The 18,313-nt window shown below is 41.6% G+C and overlaps 1 long non-coding RNA gene across 2 annotated transcripts in view; it reads right to left on the bottom strand.

Annotated features, from left to right (window-relative positions):
• Positions 1-18,313, bottom strand: part of LOC132647250 (uncharacterized) — a 50,438-nt gene that overhangs the window by 15,444 nt on the left and 16,681 nt on the right. The window contains exons 2-3 of one of the 2 annotated variants that reach the window (XR_009585609.1): positions 15,995-16,207; positions 10,831-10,980 (exon numbers count right to left, since the gene is read on the bottom strand). This is a non-coding gene — a long non-coding RNA (uncharacterized LOC132647250). The remainder of the gene's footprint in view (positions 1-10,830; positions 10,981-15,994; positions 16,208-18,313) is intronic. The other variant, XR_009585608.1, reaches the window with a different exon arrangement.

Raw genomic sequence — 18,313 nt, 5'->3', positions numbered from 1 at the left:
GTGGGAAAATGAACCTCATCAGCCTCACTATACTATATCAACATTAACTTCCAACTTCTTTCGTAACACCAAGTTCAATTTGTGCTGCTCATATACTCATGAGTGTGGGGCTATCCACTGGGGGATGATTGATCTACCGATGACCACATCCTTAAAAGATAAATAAATAAAAAGAACTATTGATGGTTGATGGCTAGGGCTCTGGGATCACGATCTAAAATTTGGAATAGGCTTGTGCAGGGAACCACCTGCTGTGATTTCGTAAGTACAGAAGTCCTGTCATGTTCAAAACACACTGTTTCACTCTGGCCCTCCCTGACCTTTGGCTATTACAATCTTTCTTCTCCCCCTTTTAACCTTGTTCAGGAGTAGGAGTAGGCATAAGTGTCCTGTTTGTAGGTGAGCACGGGAAACAACTTTTTTTCCTCCTAGTCTTCATTCTTCTCCCCTGGGCAGCTGCTGAGATTTACAGCTTGCTTGCCCTGGGATTTTTCTTTAAACTCTGACAAAATTGTCCTTGACTAAAACAAAAGGCAGCAACAAAACTCTATGGCCCTGCTTGCTATGGTCCAACTTTTCAAAGGCTCAAGGGCCTCTGTAGGGACACTGAAAGGTCACTGTGCTTACTTCCCTGCAGCCATACACTCATGGTTTCTTAGGCTGTAGTACAACAAGTTTGTCCTAACTCCAACAGAGATTTTGAGGTATACCCATTTTACCAAGAGCAAGACAGTCAGTCCCCAGATACAGAAGCCATTATTCTCAGACAGGCCAGCACAGGAGATTTAGCACCTGGTCTGACTTTTTCTGTTCCTTAAAATTCATTAAGTAGTTCGTGTAATCTATAAGACACATGGGTGCATAATACCTTATTGGCAGAGATAAAGACCTTGGAGTCATAATCAAAAGCCCTGAATTCAAATATTAATTCTCTGGTAATTTATATAGGTAATTTTGATCAACTCATTCACTTAAATCCTTGAGATATTCGTCTTTATATTGCTAAAACAATCCTGCTATCAAACACAGCCAACCCTCTAGGTCTGTGGATTCTACACATACTGATTTAATCAACCACAGACTTAAAATATTAGAAAAACAAGTGTAAGTCTGATATGGTGTTATATGCCTATAATCCCAGCATTGTGGAAGCTGAGGCAAGTAGATTACTGTGAGTGGCCAACTGGGCTGCATGGCGAGGTCCTGTCCCAAGAAACTAAAATAAATAAAAGTAATAAACATGTACAGGTTTCTTATCTTGCCATTCTTATCTAAATTATAGACAACAGTTATTTACAAAGCATTTACATCATATATGGTATTACAAGTAATCCAGAGATAACTTATAATAACAGGATATAGAGGGATGTGCATGGGCCAAATGAAAACAAAATGCAATTTTGTATAAGGAACTGAGCATCAACAGATATGGCCAACTGTAGGAATCCTCAAAGCAGGCCCCCAAGGATACTGAGGAAGGACTATATTTCATAAAACTAGTAAGAAAAGGAAAGGCAACATACGTTGAAACTTTGTAACAGCTGGACCTGTGGCGCAAGCCTGGAATTCTAGCTATCAGGTAAGCTGTGGTAGTATTCTAAATTGTGATGGTTAATCTTGGTTGTCTACTTGACGTATCAGTTGAAGAACTGTCTCCAACAGATTGGCTTGTAGGCATATCTATGGGGCATTTTCTTGATAGATAATTGACATAGGAGGGTCCGGTCCACTGTGGGCTTTATCATCTATAGGTGAGTGGGCCAACCTAAGGGAAGTAGCTGAACATAAGCCTGGGAGCAAGCCAGTGAGCAGCATTCCTTTATGGTTTCTGCTTCCAGTTCATGCCCTTTTGGCATTCCTTCCCTGAATTTCTTCAATGATGGACTGTAATGTATAATATGAAAAAAAAAAAAACCTCCCCCAAGCTGTTCTTGGTCATGATGTTTATCACAGGAACAAAAAGCACACTAGGTCACAAGTTAAAGTCTGCTTCATAAGTTCAAGGCCAATCTGGGTATCTCATTAAAACTGATCAAATTAAGAAGCAAAAATGAAGAAAGAAAGTGATGTAATTATATTTTAATTTTTTTAATTATTTAATTTTACAAAAAGTAGAAAGAAATCTGGAGATGTAAGTCAATGATGGACACTTGTTAGAATGTGTGAGTTCAATCCTCAACATTACAAGCACAAAAACTGAAACTGTGTAAACTGAAAACCATTGGCCTCAGCTAGTGAGTAGGATATACTTCATGAACTAACTCATGATCCATTAAGACTGGGGCAACACCTCATGAATTAGTTGTCAGGAAATTATCAGGACTGTTTGCAAACTGGGCTGAGAAGGATTCTGAATTCACTGAGAAAAAAACGACTGTTGGGTAGAAATTCCTGCTGCAATTACGAAAGGTTGATAGCATCAGAAGGGCATTGATTGGTAAGCAGGGTGCCACTGATGTCACATACTTAACATTACTCCTCTCAACAGGTAGGTGTTGTGATTATCATCATAATGTCAGATGTCATCTTCAGCCACCTGAAGAAGATAAGGCCAGTTGGTTGAAGAAGCAACAGGCTAGCAGCCTAAGAAAAGTGTGACTTAAAAAAGCAAGGGACTTTGTTGGACTAGGAGTTAGTTTCTTAAATAGCAAACCCTACCAAGACAGACTGTTCCTGTCTGAAGTTTCACTGGCTGGAACTAGAGGTGTACAAATAGCACTCTTGCTCCCGGTGGAAAGTTCCTCCCTATCTGTCTTGGGTCCTGCCTTGCAAGATGAAAACTTACAGAACCATCTTATCTACTCCCCTAGTGTTAGCCTCCTCCATGATCATTGTGGCCTAGACCTCCTAAGCCCTGTTCCTGTCAATCTAAGTGGGATCTATATTTGAAAGTTTATATGGGACCAAGTGCCTAGATAAAAGTAACAGAAGACATTCCTGATGAGTTTGTGCAGGAAAAAAAACAAACAAACCTCATTTGTAGTTCTCATAATCTGAGAGACAATCAAGAACAGCAAAGAACACTTCACAGAACTGGGACCAGCAGACAAAAGTGCAGAATCCTGGTCTGTTAATACCACTGACATGATATGCTCCAGCCCATGCAGCTGTTCCTCCAGCCTCTACTAGCTGTGGAGGACGTTGCTACTGCCTCCCTCCGCTGATTGGATTCTTAGAGCCTATTGGTTTTTTATGTCATTAGTTTCCAAACCAAAGTCAGAGGGAAAAGCAACTAAATGACACAGGTGAAGCCAGGCACCCAAGCCTCGGACAGGAAATTTGAAAGTCTCAAATATTTAGCCTTACAGTAGGGTATAAGCTCTGGCACAACAGTTCAGGAGAAGGATTAAATGCTGGATGCATTTTTGGGCTACGGTGCTACAGTAATAACAACAGATGTAAGGAACCAGGGATGGTCAAGCCATAATATCAGAATATTGCTTTGATAATTCCAAAAACCCAGTTAGACCATGATGTGGGCCACAAAAACAGAAGAAAAGAAAACAAAATACAATTTAAATTTCCAATTCTTTGCTCCAACAGAGACTTCAAATTGTCAGGGTCATCTTTTTTTTTTTTTTTTTTAATTCTATACTTAAGATTACTATACCTTCAGATTACTAGCAATCAGCCAGAACCCTGATTGATAACAGTCACTCATTCCTTTCTCTGCTTCACTCCTGAAGCAGGCCACATCCTGCAACCTCAGATGAAATTGGGCAGTGTCTCATGCCAAACCTTCCTTGGCTTTCCCTCTTTTCCACTGTGGTCTATTTCCCAATCCTCAGCTAACTCAGCCTTGATACTCAATTGGTCTTTTAGCTGTCCTTCATTCTGCCTCAGCTCTAGTGCACACATCTTTCATTTCTCCATCCACTCAATCATCCATCCATTCATTCATTCATTCATTCATATACCCACACAACCAACTATCTATCTATTCAGCCATCCTGCCAACTAGCCAGCCACCCACCCAGCAACACTATCCACCCATTCATCTACCATTTCAACTCGTGTTATTGAATGCATTACTATATGCTGGACAGCATAAATACTATAATAAATAAGTCCCTGGCAGACATGATGGACACTAATAAAACAGTTCCCCTAATAAATACATAATCAAAGGTGCTATGAAAGAAAATTACAGGGTGCTATGAAAGCATCACAATGAGGCCCTGCATTGGCGAAGAGGCCAGGGAAGCTTTCCCAAATGACATGACCTTTGACAAGGGTTAAAGGATGGAGGATATAACCAGGCTTAGGTGGGTAGGACTAAGATCTTCTAACAAAGAGAACCAGTGAATATGGATACTTCAGATAGAAAGAATCAGGATACATTTGGGAAATCAAAAGTTTGATAAGACAGAGGAGCCTATCCTTTGTATCTTAATTCCAGGACTGGACAGCAGGCCTGGCATACAACAAGGGTTTCAATAATTTGCTGAGGTAGAGAATGGATAGATAGGTAGATGGATGATAGAAATATATGGGCAAAGAGATGAAGCTGAAAAGTATGGTACAGCCTACAGCTGAGAGGCAGAGCTGCAGCCTCCGGGCTGGTCTGTCACCTCTAATCTCCACCTAACCTTACATCCACTTATGCCACCCAGGCAGTTATCACATTGGATATAATTGACTGGTTATTGTCTCCTCTTCCTCCATAATGAGTGTCAAAGGCCCTTGTCTTGTTTACCAAGAGTCCCAGCACCCAGCCCAATGCCTGCACAGAGGAAGTATTGCATATAAATATTTAATGAGTTGGTAGGCATCAAAGTCAGGAGGGCAGAAGAGGGTGGAGTTGGGAGTGAGTAACAGGAGTCAGCTGCCAGCACAGGAAGGGCTGAAAGCCAAGTGGAGCACACACATGCCAGTGGCATTCAACATTCATGTCTGGAGACAAGCCCAGAGCCTGCAGGTGAGCAAGGAAGCAGGTGCAAAGAACTCAAGTAGGAACCACAGGGTAGGCCCACGCCATCCAGGGTATGGCATCCTTCTGGCAGCTCTACAGGACCTGGTTTATAATTTTCAGGCTATACCACAGCCTTCAGGAGGCCTCGCCCTTGACATTTAACCTTTTGCACTGACAGAGGGGGAGGGAAGATATTGTATGTATACATACATATATATGTGCAGGCCAAATTCCCCCCATACACATATATGAATGCCTGTTCTCTTGACCTGTGCTGCTACTGTCCAGCCCAGTGACTAGCCTATTGGAGGAGCGAGCAAGCATGTACTAGAGAAGCTTGAGCTCTAGTCCAGTGGCCAGACCAGGCGGACGGATATCCCCTACACAAACAGAACCTTGCTGAGAAAGATAGCAACACCAGGTCCCACAAATGGTTGTGAGTCGTCTGGATGTTTCTTGTTGGCTTGCTGGAAACCAGACTTCCTACACTGCCTATTCTGGTCCTCTTGTTTTGACTTAACGCCTTCCGAAATTATCAGTTCCTCCTATTTCATTCTGCCCCACTGTCTCCTTGCTTCTGCAAAGACCATACTGTTCATGTACCATTTAGAAAGTATTTAGTAAGAGTCCCTAGTATGTCTTGGGAATGAAGTCACCTTACAGGGTTTTATTATGTATGTATGTATGTATGTATGTATGTACACAGGGTCTCACTGTTTGGCCCAAGCTGGCAGGAAATGCACAATCCTTCTGCCTTAGCCTCCCTTGAGGCTGAGCTTGTAGCTATGATCCATCGTGCCCTGCCTTTACAATTTAACCTTAATGTTTTCCTTAAATGTATTTCCTCATAGATGATGATGACTAATGAAACAGGATTAGAGGTATGTAGGTCAGAGATGCCACTAATTAATTGCTCCCCAAATTCCTAGCCATGTGGTCCTTCAAGGGAGCTAGACACAAACACCAAGTTGGCCCCATTTGCAGCGATGATAAATCCCTAAGGCTTCACCTTGGCAGCAACACTTGTTCACTTTACCCATGGCCACTCCTCACACCTGTCAAGGATATCAATCAACCCTTGGGCTTCATCATGTTATACTACAGAGTTTTCCAGGGACAGTGATCAAAATCCAAGCCAGTCCCAGGTGAACCAAGACACTTGGTCAAACTCTTTGTTCTAGAAAAGGCAGCTTGGACCTTTCAGAGAGGGAGAGGCAATGCCTGTTGCACAAAGGGACTGGCTCTCCTCCAATCAGGCACTCAGCCAACCCCAGCTCCCTAGATCCAGGCCACTCACACCTTGGGGCCTGCTGACTCAGCCACACCTGGGCTGCCAAATCAGTCATTGTGGCAGCAACAGGAAAAGCAGCTTTGAGATCTGGAGAGGAGACAGACACACTGCTCTGCTTTATTGCTGAGTGCCTCACTGACCACTGCAGAGTCAAACTCAATAATCTAGTCTCTTTCTCTCTAGTGAGAGGCTTAGAGTAAACCCTCAAACCCTGGCCTCATGTGCCACCCTCCTCAATTCTTTTTCCCTGCCCCTAAGCTTCATGACAATCCTCTTCCATCCCTACCTCAAGGATCAGCCTAGATATTCTTTGTTGCCTAAAATGCAGGCTACCTTCAATGTCATAGACTCTTTAAGTCTCTGCCCAGGCCATTTTGGCCAGTATCCAACAATATCCCACTGGTTCTTACCCCTGCAGTGACCTTGCCCTATGTCAGCCAAACTTCCTGTGGCCCAGGGCTGGGATTTTCACATTCTAGTCACACCTGTAGTCAGCTCCCTCACTCTTGTTCACTCTTCTTTTGAAGATCTGCTTTCCAGGCTAAGCAACCCTAGGAAATCTGCATGTTGACTTTCTGAACCTCTGAGCCAGCATCATCTGTAAAGTCTATCCTAACCCCACCCAGCTGCACCCTCAGGGGCAGTCACAGTGAGCCTGGCGAAAAGATGAAAATGAGGTACCAAGGCAAGTAGCAATCATTCCTCTTCTCAATCAACACACTTACCACCAGCTAGCTGCCCGTCACACACACACACACACACACACACACACACACACAAACAAACAAACACACACACGTGCAGAAGAAAGTAGTAGTTTGTAGCCTCACAGCTTCAGAGCTGGAAGGAACTGGGTGTGTCACTGAACCCTGCTCTTCATTTGTATGGGAATCTTGCTGTACTATGCAAAACAAAGGGCTTCAGCTTTTGCTCAGCTCTGCCTGGATGGGTGTTTCTTTTCTTTTCCTGTGGCTAGCTGATAGTTGGGAAAGCCCTGTAACCCCCACTCTCTGAAGGAGACAGATCCTTGTGATACGTGTTGTAAGCCAATGCTGGATTCTGACAAGTCTTACCCTACAGATACCACTGTGCGTTGGGGTGGCATCTCCCTTCCGTGATGTAACCAGCTCCAGCTGTGCCAATCAGATCCCAGCGTGGTTCACTCAAGTTAAGACGATGTGAGTTAGTATCTTAGTTACTGTTCTATGTTAGGATTAGACACCCTAACCAAGGCATCTTGGAAAGGAACACATTTAATTAGGGGCTTGCTTGCAGTTTCAGAGGGTGGGTCCATGATCATGGCTGGAAGCAGGCTGCAGGAAGGCAGGAATGGAGCTGGAGCAATAGCCGACAGCTTATACTTGATCCACAAGCACTTGGCAGAGAGAGGCAGGGACAGGGGTTGGGGAGAGGGTGGGACTTGACCTGGTTTAGACTTTTTGAAACTCCATGTCAACTGACACAGCTCCAACAATCCCATACATCTTAAATCCTTCCTCAACAGTCCACCAAGTAGGAACCAAACATTCAAATATATGAGCCTGTGGGAGCCATTCTCATCTGAATCACCACGGGTAGGTTTATTTTCCAAAGGAATACTGATCAAGTTGAGGGCAGGATATAATGAAAGCTCAGTGGCCAGACAGAAGTAGCAGTAGTCCCCAGGTCTAAAACTAGGGGAAAAAGCTGGTTGCAAAGCCTAGAAAGTGGGTTAGTGTACTGAAGATGGGCTACTAGTACCATGCAGAGGCTTTCAAATATACTCTCTTTCCACCAACCCCACCACCCAGAGTCAGAAGACAATGTTAAGGTGGATCTCAGCAGAAGGCAGCTTTCCAGTAGTTTCCTAGACAAATCACCACGAGTACAAATTGTGCACAAGGGGCTATGGAACAGGGAAGCTGAATTTTTGTTATCAGATCCAAAAGCTGAGTGGGATGAAGGAAGTGAGAATTCTGAGAGTTTATGAGTCAAAATGTGAATGGTGAGGGCAGGAAGCCCAGACAGAGTGCACAGAAAGCCTAGGAGGGTCCCTGCCTAAGAGAGGAGTGCCTGGGGCTTACTAGAGTTGGGCTTCATGCTCCAAGATTTCTTTGCTGCCCAAGGCTGAGGGCCCACTTCTTTACAGAGAGAACTTGTCTGACTGGACTCTCCAAGTCCTTGTCAGAGTAGATGGTGGTGACTCTGAGTGGCTGAAGTTTCTTTGAGCCTGGAGCCTTCTAAAGGTCTATATACAGTCTAATTGGAATTCAAACCTCACACGTCTCAAAGTAGAAGGTGCATAAAAATCCCCCAGGGGTCTTTTAAAATGACAGTACTGAACCAGAAGGCCTTGGCGGACTGGAAGATCCTGTTTCCAACTGCTATCAAACACCCTGATGGTACAGATGCTTCCTGGCCACAGGCCATACTCAAGCAGCAAGGCCTTAACCTAGTAGTTTTCCAAATAGATAGAACTGGAACCGGTTGGAGCTTTGAGGGGGGTCAAATGCAACCAGAGTAGGATACCAGACCGGCCAACAGCGAATGAGCCTTTGATAGCAGTCCTTGCAGGAACCATCCTCCTTGGATATCCATTGCTGCCCTTCTTGTGTCCTTCCCTCCTGTCTCCATGGTAGCACAGAGAGAGCTGGCCCACAAGCTTGGAAAACAGTTGTTTTCACATGAAGTAGACAAACATACTCTGCCTGTTCACTGATGACTAAGGTTCTGAAGTACAATTCTATGATTGGCCCAAGACAGTGAGAAGGGTGAAAAGCAAACAAAACAAAACAAAACAAAACAAAACAAAAAAGCCAGTCGTAGGTGGCAAAGCATCTAATATCCTCTTCCACATCACTAAACCTGGGGTGAGATGCAGAAGACCTTTAGAGCTCCTTCCAGGCCTCTGCTCAGCAAGGCCAGAGCACCACTGCCATGCTAAAAACTAAAACAAACAAATAAACAAACAAAAAACAACCCTTTTGAGATATGGCCTTAGTCTTGGACTTGGTTCAATCCAAGGTTTTTGCTGAGAGACCTGACTTGACTTCATGGATCTCCCATGATACTTCTTGTCACCCTCTAACTCTGGTTTCCCTCCTCCAAAGCTCCAGTTTAGTGATGACATTGGTAGTCCTAGAGAAGGGGTTACACACAACAATCCACAGACCAGATTCACCCAGCTACTACTAAAAGCACAGGTACAGGAAATAGAGTTTCACATTCTACTGTATTGAATCTCAAATGTTATCCCTAATATACGGTGTCCTTTGTAGCTATTATTATTCTTGTTATTAGCATTATTATTATTATTTGAGAGCTCCTGACCTGAGGCAATAAAACAGAGAGTAACAGAGAGAAAGCTTGCAGTGTGCTTTGGCCTCCACATGAACGTGTATAGGTGTATGCACTTGAATATGCTCACATGGGCTACACACAATATCACACAAACACACAAGCAAACAAATAACATAAACAATGTTCATTTTAAAAAATTACAGGCATCGTTGGTAGCTGCCTCTTGAAAAGCTCACTGAAATGTGTGCCATTCTTTCCCTCAGCAATTCTTTCTCACACTAATGCCCACACTTAAAACTATTCGTGGTCTTTTCTTGATTAACAAAGTCAGCTTCATTTTAAAAAAAAAAACTAGTGTTATAACGGCTTTAAATACTATTAGAACAATTTTCTAGTTTTGGAGGAGAGACACGCATATTGTTCTGTTAGTTCCAGTCTCTTGACTAACCAGCTAGGTTGAGTAAGCTTACAACTTGTTTTGCTGAAGTGTGTTGTTGTTGTTGTTTTGGTGGTGATACTAGTCCATAGACCCGGGCCTCACTTACACTAAACCAATTTGTTTTGATTGCTCATCAACTATTTATTTATGTTCTTATTCATTTATCCATTGCAAATGACAAGCTAATTTTAGCTGTGACTGCACTGTATAAACTGATAAGCACTGTTAACTTGTCCCACAGGTGCTAAACACTGTGCATTAGACTGTCACCTTTAACCAACCAAGGGAAGGTATTCCTCCCTGTACTTTACAGACAAGAAATGAAGCCTCAGAGAACTAAAATCACTTCACTTCACCTGGGAAATTGAAAGACCCACAATGTCAGCCTAGCCCTTGGTGGTCCACTACTCTCACCACTTAACAGCACTGTCACGGGGGTCTGATAATTTGAACCCCTAGTTCATTGGCTGACTTTTTCATTTAGCAAATATCGAAAGCCCATGGGGCAAGCACGTATCTTGCCTGGTGTCCAGAGTACTGGTGAGGTTGCCAAGAGACAATGATAAGCTCTCCCAATGGTACTGAGCAGGAGCTGTGCTTCAGGCTGATAAGGGATACCAGACTAGGGGAGTGAGCTGCTAGTGGGACCTGGAAGAAGTAGATGAATGGAGAGGACTGCTATCACTGTGGCTTTGGTAGGAGAATGTCCCCAGCCTTCGTGAGCCAGCAGAGTTAGATGTGAGAACAAACAAGTCAACTTCACACACATTCGCACACATCTACCTTCTGGTGACTTTTCTATAGACCAAGAACAACTGGGGGTCAAAGGACATCAGTGCTCATTGAGGAACTCCATGTAGCTCAGCCACTCAGAGAAGTTTTGGGGGGAAAACAACATGGAAAAGTTACCTAAAGGGATGCTAAGAAAACAACAGGAAATCCTGTCTTGTGTACTTCAACACTGGGTCCACAGCACGGCTGGGTATCCATGCATCTTGCTTAGTGTAAAGTAGCATTCATTAGCTTAAGACTTGGCCAAAGCAGGTCACCAATACACATCTGTGAAAGAAGAAATCGGTTAAGAGGGGTGTCTGAGGTGGCACTTAAATGAATAAGTAAAATAAATGCATTTTAAAATGAAAATTTTACTTTCATTTATATAGTAAATGAAATTTATTTTGGAGTTTTAGATTTACAAAAAAAAATGATTATATATAGAGTTCTCGTTTAACCTATTATTTGTATTTTGTGGTACATTTGTCACAATTAATGAACCAGCATTGGGACATTATTAACTGAAGTTATACATCATTCAGGTTTCTTGAGTGTCTATGTAACATCTTTCATCAGCTCCCAGGTCCACTCCAGTATACCAGGCTATTATATTTTACTATCATTATATCAAGGTCTCCAAGAGAGTGATGATTCTTGATTTCCTTGAGAGTTTTCAGTATCAGTTAGCAATATAGTAGAACATCTTTTGTTGGGATTGATTTTAATGTTTTCTAGTAATTAGGAAGAAGACTATGGGCATAATGCACTCTTTTCAAACTGTCTCAAAGGTCAGACTACCAACAGTGACTTTCCTAATGAACCTTGGTCCATGAGTTTGACTACTGTTATTTAAGGATGTTCATTGTGGTTACCCTTTCCCTAAGATCCACATACTGTGTGACATGGTACACATGAAGACTTGAGAATCCCACTAGATCTTCTTGATGACCAAATATCTATATAAGCAGTTGGAATGTCTGCATGAGAGACTTGTCCGTTTTCTATCATTTATTTATTTGAACATTTATTTTGGACTTGTGGATATTTTTTACTTTGGTTCTATTTCAATACTATATTATTCTCTTTGTTACTCAAACTGTCCTTTCTTGGGCTAATGACAACTCTTTCAGTTGGCCCTGTGTTCCTTTAACCTCCACTTAGATAGGGTTTTGCATGTGGCTTTTCTTTCTAGCAATTCAAGACACCCTGTAAGCATTCTGTATACTTATGGCCTTAAGTTTTGAAGAATCTTATTTTCTATTCTCTTGCTTTTTTTCTTGGGAAAAGTACGAGAAATTAAGATCTGGGGCTAGCTGTCCTAGTAGTTATCAGGGTGCCATGGCTTTTAGGTCTTCTCAGGTAAGAGAGCAAGACAATATGTGTATGCTAATAAACATACTCATATACACATATATGTATGCATGTAAAGATATATGAATGTCCCTGTATGTCTATCTCTATCTATGTTAGGCATAACTACACACTGAGTCTGGAATTAGAGTCTAATCTATTTCCCTATAAGTCATTCTAGTCATTTTAAGAGGTGCACAGCAGTATCTCATTATTATTTTATTTATGTTTATATGTAAGTAGGCATGTGTTTGAAACAGGACCTCACTCTGTATCCCAGGTTGACCTCGAACCTGATTCAGTCCAGGCATGAGCCAACATACCTTCTCAATTGTTGCTGTGATGCTGGCCATGGTTGTTTTATTGCAATTATTTACTTTTTTAGGAAGGTGTGCACATGCGACAGCAAGCATGTAGAGGTATAAAAATAAACTTTCGGGTGTGAGTTCTCTTCTTCCACCCTATGGGGCCAAAGGACAATCTCAGGTTGTCTGTTTGGTAGTAAGTTCTTTGTTCTTTACTCCATCGCTCTGGCCTGGCTGTTCTTGGTTTGTTGTCAGTTTTCTTTCTGCGATAGTTTAACGTAGCACAGACCAGCCTCAAATGTAACATGTAGCCAAGGCTGGCCTTGAACTCTTGATCTCCCCATCTCTGCTTCCCACGTGGTGCAATGGCTTTGTTATTGTTTTCACTGGCATTGCTCTAATGAAAAATTGTGGTGGAAATTCTTTTATATAGTTATATGCCACCTGCACATATTCTTTCATAAAATTTGTTTGAATATTGGTCCCAATTTGGGAAAATGTAAACTCCAGTTGGATGCTTTCTTATTGTTGAGAGTTATTTGTATATTTGGATACAAGTCCTTTATCAATGCATTTTGCCAATCTTTTCTATAAATCTGTGGCTTATTCTTCTTTCACATTGCCAAAGTTAATTTTAATGAAGCCCAACTTACCTATTTATATATAGATTTTGCTTTGTGTGTTATATCTAAGTCCCCCAGCAAAGACAACTTTAAATGATTTCCTCTACATTTTTTTCCATAGAAGATGGATGTATTGGGTTTTACACATAGGTCTGTGATCCATTGTAAGCCAATTTTTGTGAAAGGCATCAGGCATGCACTTATGTGCATTTCCCTGACAAAGAGATTCTCCTTTATTCCACTAACATCTGTTGGAAAACTCTTCTACCTACAATTAGTTACTTTTGTACAATAGTTGATTATATTTGTGTGGGCATTGAGATGGCTTATTAAAAAATAATAAATACAATAAAATATTTATAATATAAACACAATAATATAATCAAACTTAGGCTTTCTTCTAGACTAACAAATTAGTATAGTGTTGGTTTTTACTGCTCAGTGAATCTATCTCTTTGGCAGTGTTTTCAAATTACAATAGCATAATAAAATAAATCATGATATATATGGGTAATATTTGGCCAAAGTCAAGGGCAGCCACAAGTGGCACATCTTTAATCCCAGCATTTGGGAGGCAGAGGCAGGTAGATCTCTGAGTTCAAGGCCAGAATGGTCTACAAAGCTAGACAGCCAGGGCTATACAGAGAAACCTTGTTTTGTAAAACCAAAGGAGGGGGGAGGGAGGCAAGGGCTAGGTTAATGAAGATGGCCCAATCAGGTAAGGTATCTACCTCGCTGAAGTTCAGATCCCCAAAGCTGGATACACACATTATCTGTAATCCCCAAGCTAGGAGTGAGGGTTAGGGTACTGGTTGACAGGCAGGTTCCCTGAAGCTCACTGTCCACCCAGTATGGCTAATTGCTGAGTTCTGGGTTCAGTGATAGACCTTGTCTTCAAAAGATAAGGGGAACAATTGTGGAGGAGACTTATGTCAACCTCTGGTCTCCACACACTTTTGAGCACATATGTACATACACACTTGTATGTGCACAAACTGAGCATGCAAATGCACACACATACACATACACACATGCACACAGATGCAGCATGTGCACACACACACACACACACACACACTGAAGATAAGGTTATTTTCTTCTGAATAGTCTTCTGTTGGATAAAAGTGTTGCCATTAAAAAAAAATCACAACAGCCTCTTATACTCTGGACTATGGTTTAATTCAGCAGGAAAGCACACTTTTACCCGAGAAAATGGTTTACTCGGTGTGAACTAAGCCTTAATTGTCAGCTTGACGAGATTGAGAATCATCTGAAAGTTGGGCAAGCCAAATTGCTTCTTTGTTTTTCATGTGGTGGAGTGTTACAGAGATGACAGTACCTCAGGTCACCCCTAAAGTCTCCAAGTATCTTTATGAAAAATACAATGCTCAGTATTTTGAAAGGTTTTGTTCAATGAGATTTGATTCATGAAAATACATGCTAAAAGAAATCCAATTTTAAAAATACAGATGACAGGAAATTAGAAAAAGTAGGGGGGAGATAACATGAAAGTGTAGCATGAGGTCTTCATACAGAAGAGAAACATTTGCCATCTGAAAGGCTTTATAGATGAGGCTATACTTTCACTTCATCATCTCAAGAGAAGTGATCAGTGGGCATATCTTCAATCCTAGCACTAGGAAGGCAGATCTCTAGGAGTTCAAGGCCATCTTAGTCTATACAGCAAGCTCCAGGACAGCTAGTCCTACATAGTGAGACCCTGTCCTCATAAACTGTGGGATAGGGGGTGAGGAGGGTATGTTCTGGTGAACTCTTTAGGAAGAAAGTAAGATTAAGTAGTACAAAAATCAATTGAATGCCATAAAAAAGTAGAACAAATAAACACAACAACATAACAGATACAGGTAATCTCTAAACTCAGATCAAAAGTGGTAATGGGCCAGTGTAATGGAAGTTTTGGTTTCTTTGTATGTTATGTAAATAAGCTTTTGTTTTAATCATAAGTGTGGGATTTTAGTTGGGCTATAGTTTGTCCACACCTGTTAACTGTCTCCTGCAGATCATGGCTTTTGCCAGTTGGTAAAGGCCTTTCAAGTGCTGCACAGAGAAGGGCGTGGTCTAGGACTCAGTATAAATGAGACACAGAAAGAAAAGGTGCATCGTTCGGTGTGGTGTTTAGTGTTGTCCTGTGGCGTGCAGGAGTTTGCAGAGACCAGAGATAATGTTGCAGTTTGGAGCAGACAGACGGAGAGAAAGGCTTTGGGGCAGAGCGGCATGGAAGAGACTGCTGGCTGTGTCTGCAGAGATTAGTATAGAGCCCTAAAAGAACCCCTTGACCCTAAATAGCCAGAAGTAAAGGGGTCTGCGCCCCCTCTCCCCACCAACCTTTTTTCTTTCCTACTTAAGATTGAGGGGTTGGTGGAAGGGAGGTAGATGCCTAAACACCCCAAATAAAGGAGAATTTTAAGAAAGAGTGCTACAGGTGGCATGATGGCTTTTAATCCCAGCACTCTGGAGGCAGAGGCAGGAAGACCTCTGAGTTCTAAGGTCAAAGGCAGTCTACAGAATGAGTTCCAGGAGCGACAAGGCTACACAGAGAAATCCTGTCTCAAAAACCAAAACCAAAACCAACAAACAAAAAACATCCTTGAATGGGTAGAGTAGGGCCATGCTGGGTGAAGGACAATTAACATAATCCTTGGCTGGGCCTGGGTGGGTATTACAGAATGATGTCCTCAGGGGCTCCATGAAGCAGCATTCCCTACCCTTATGTAAATACATCAGACTATTGGCCTTATCAGATCCATTTCTCATCAGCAGACTCATTTAAACCAAGTTCATAAAACTATTGCATAAATCCAAGTTCTACCTTATAAATTAAAAATGAGAAGTATAACTAAGACTAAAACCGGGCCCAATCATTAACTCATAACAACAAAAGTCTGTTAAATAAATTAGGCATTTAATAACCAGAAGAGCCTTAGAAAATTGAAATTGGGCAAACACTGTCTACAGGAACAGCTTAGCTAGGCAGTCTAGCACATATACTCCAGCCCTTACCCTGGCCATCCTGAGATGATATTGAATTAGCTGTAAACCTTCCTTCTTTCCAGTTAACACATGTTGGCTTCAGATACACTGTTATATTCAAAAAGGATACATTAAGTCAGGTATAGGGGTGCATGCTTATAATTGCTCCACTCTACAGAAGTGCTTCTCAGCCTGTGGGCCATGACCCTTTTGGAAGTTGAATGACCCTTTCATAGGGGTTACCTAAGAACATGAGAAAACACATATCTTTATATTACAATTCATAGCAGCAGCAAAATTACAGTTAAAAAGTAGCAACAAAATCAATTTTATGGTTGGGGGTTACTACAACATGAGGAACTTTATTAAAGGGTCACAGCATTGGGAAGGTTGAGAACCATTGCTCAAAAGGCTGAAGCAAGAGGATTGCCACAATTTCAAGGCCAACCTGGGCTACAACAGCAACACCTTATCTCAGAAATAAAGTGTCTAGCAAGGCTAGGAGCCACTCTACTTCTTAGTTACAGGGTCCAAAGTCCACAGAGAAGTTCTTGGGAATTTGGGGATTTCTAAATGAGATGGAATTTTTTACTCATGGTTCTTGCCATTTGGATTTACAGCCAAATTCATAGCGGACATTTTCATATCTTCATGCTGAGAGACAACTTGCGCTAGCCCCAGAGTGCTGAGAATACAAAAGTACATTAACATACGCATTTAAAATCTCAGTGATATTAGTGATCTTTTAATAAATATCCATATCATCAAACTGATAGCCAGGTGAGTGGTACATATCTACCGTCTTAGTGCTAGAAAGACTGAGGCAGGAGGATCATAATTTCAAAGCCAGCGTGGTCTCATAAGATGACTCTGTCCTAAAAACAAAAACACCGGTAAACACACGGTAAAACGGGGTGTTGTGGTGCATACCCATCTTCTCAGCACCAGGGGTTGGAAGTAAGAGGATTACAAGTTCATGGTCAGCTTTGGCTATATAGTGTTTTAGGCAGTCTGGTCTACACAGAACTGTCCACAAAACCCCAAACCAACCAAAAAGAAAAACACAACAACAGCCAACAAAAATTATGGAGTAAAAGATTCTGACCAGACCCAAATCAAACAGAGAGTGATAAATTTATCAAGAATAATATTGAAAACAAATTTTACATGAGAACAGAGTAAGTATTAAGAAAACTGTAGGTTTTCTGGGAAGGACAGGAATAATAAACACACTAGTTTTTTAAATTATCTATGGATACCTGAGCCAGGCCAAAGGTATTCCTACAAGTATTCTCAAAACCCTCCCTAACTAATTAAATTAAAAAGGGGCCACCCCCAAATTGAAAAAGAGCCAGCAAGATATCTCGGTAAATTAAGGTGTTTGATGTGCAGAGCTGATGATCTGGGTTCAATCACAGTAACTGCACAAAATGGAAGGAGAGAACCGCTCCATAAAATTAACCTCTGACCTCCACTAAAATACAGAGGCATGTGAAATAATAATACATTATTTTTAAGAGAGGGCTCGGGAAGTAGTTCAGTAGCAGAGTGTTTGCCTAGCAAATGTAAAGTCTTACTTGAACCCCAGTACTAAAACAAAACAAGAGAAGAATAATGTAAGTGAATTATTAATAAGAAATGTAACATTCACAAATTGTTCTCTTTAATATTTTATTGAATTATTATCAAGGAAACAAAACAGCTTAAGAAAGGTTTTATTTAAAAATCTGAATAACTCCTGAGAAAAAAAAGGAGCAATTTCTTCTTTTGTTGAGGCAGGTTTCACCATGTGCATAGCCCACTCAGCCCCAACTCACAGTCCCCTTGCCTCAGCCTTCTGAATGCTGGGGTTACAGTTGTATATCTCCAGGCCTGGCCATGCATGAAGTAATCTCCATTTCATTTCATTTCATCGTCTCATTTTTCATTTCATTTTATTTTATTTCATTTTGAAACAAGGTCTCTCTACATAGCCCTGCCGATCCTAGAACTACAAACTCTCTTTGTAGATCAGGCTGCTCTCTACCTCACAAAGCTCCACCTGTCCGTGCTTCTAGAGTACTGAGATCATACCCAGATGACGGGTTTCTCTGTGTAGCCTTGACTGTTGTAGACTCACTGTGTAGACCAGTCTGGCTTCTAACTCACCTGCCTCTGCCTCCCTGAGCGCTGGGATTACAGGCTTGTGCCACCGCACTGGGCTATAACAAAAGTTTTTCAAACAGGTCATTGATATTCTGTGGAGATGTGATTATTACCCCTGCTCCCTAATTTGTTTTCAGCAAATGCAATCTCAGTTAGAAAACTCAAAATTATTCTTTATTTATTCAGTTCCACCCACCCCTTTGG

Source organism: Meriones unguiculatus, chromosome 14, assembly GCF_030254825.1.
Source record: "Meriones unguiculatus strain TT.TT164.6M chromosome 14, Bangor_MerUng_6.1, whole genome shotgun sequence".
In the NCBI taxonomy this organism is placed as follows: Eukaryota; Metazoa; Chordata; class Mammalia; order Rodentia; family Muridae; genus Meriones; species Meriones unguiculatus.
This window is presented reverse-complemented; position numbering and strand designations above follow the sequence as displayed.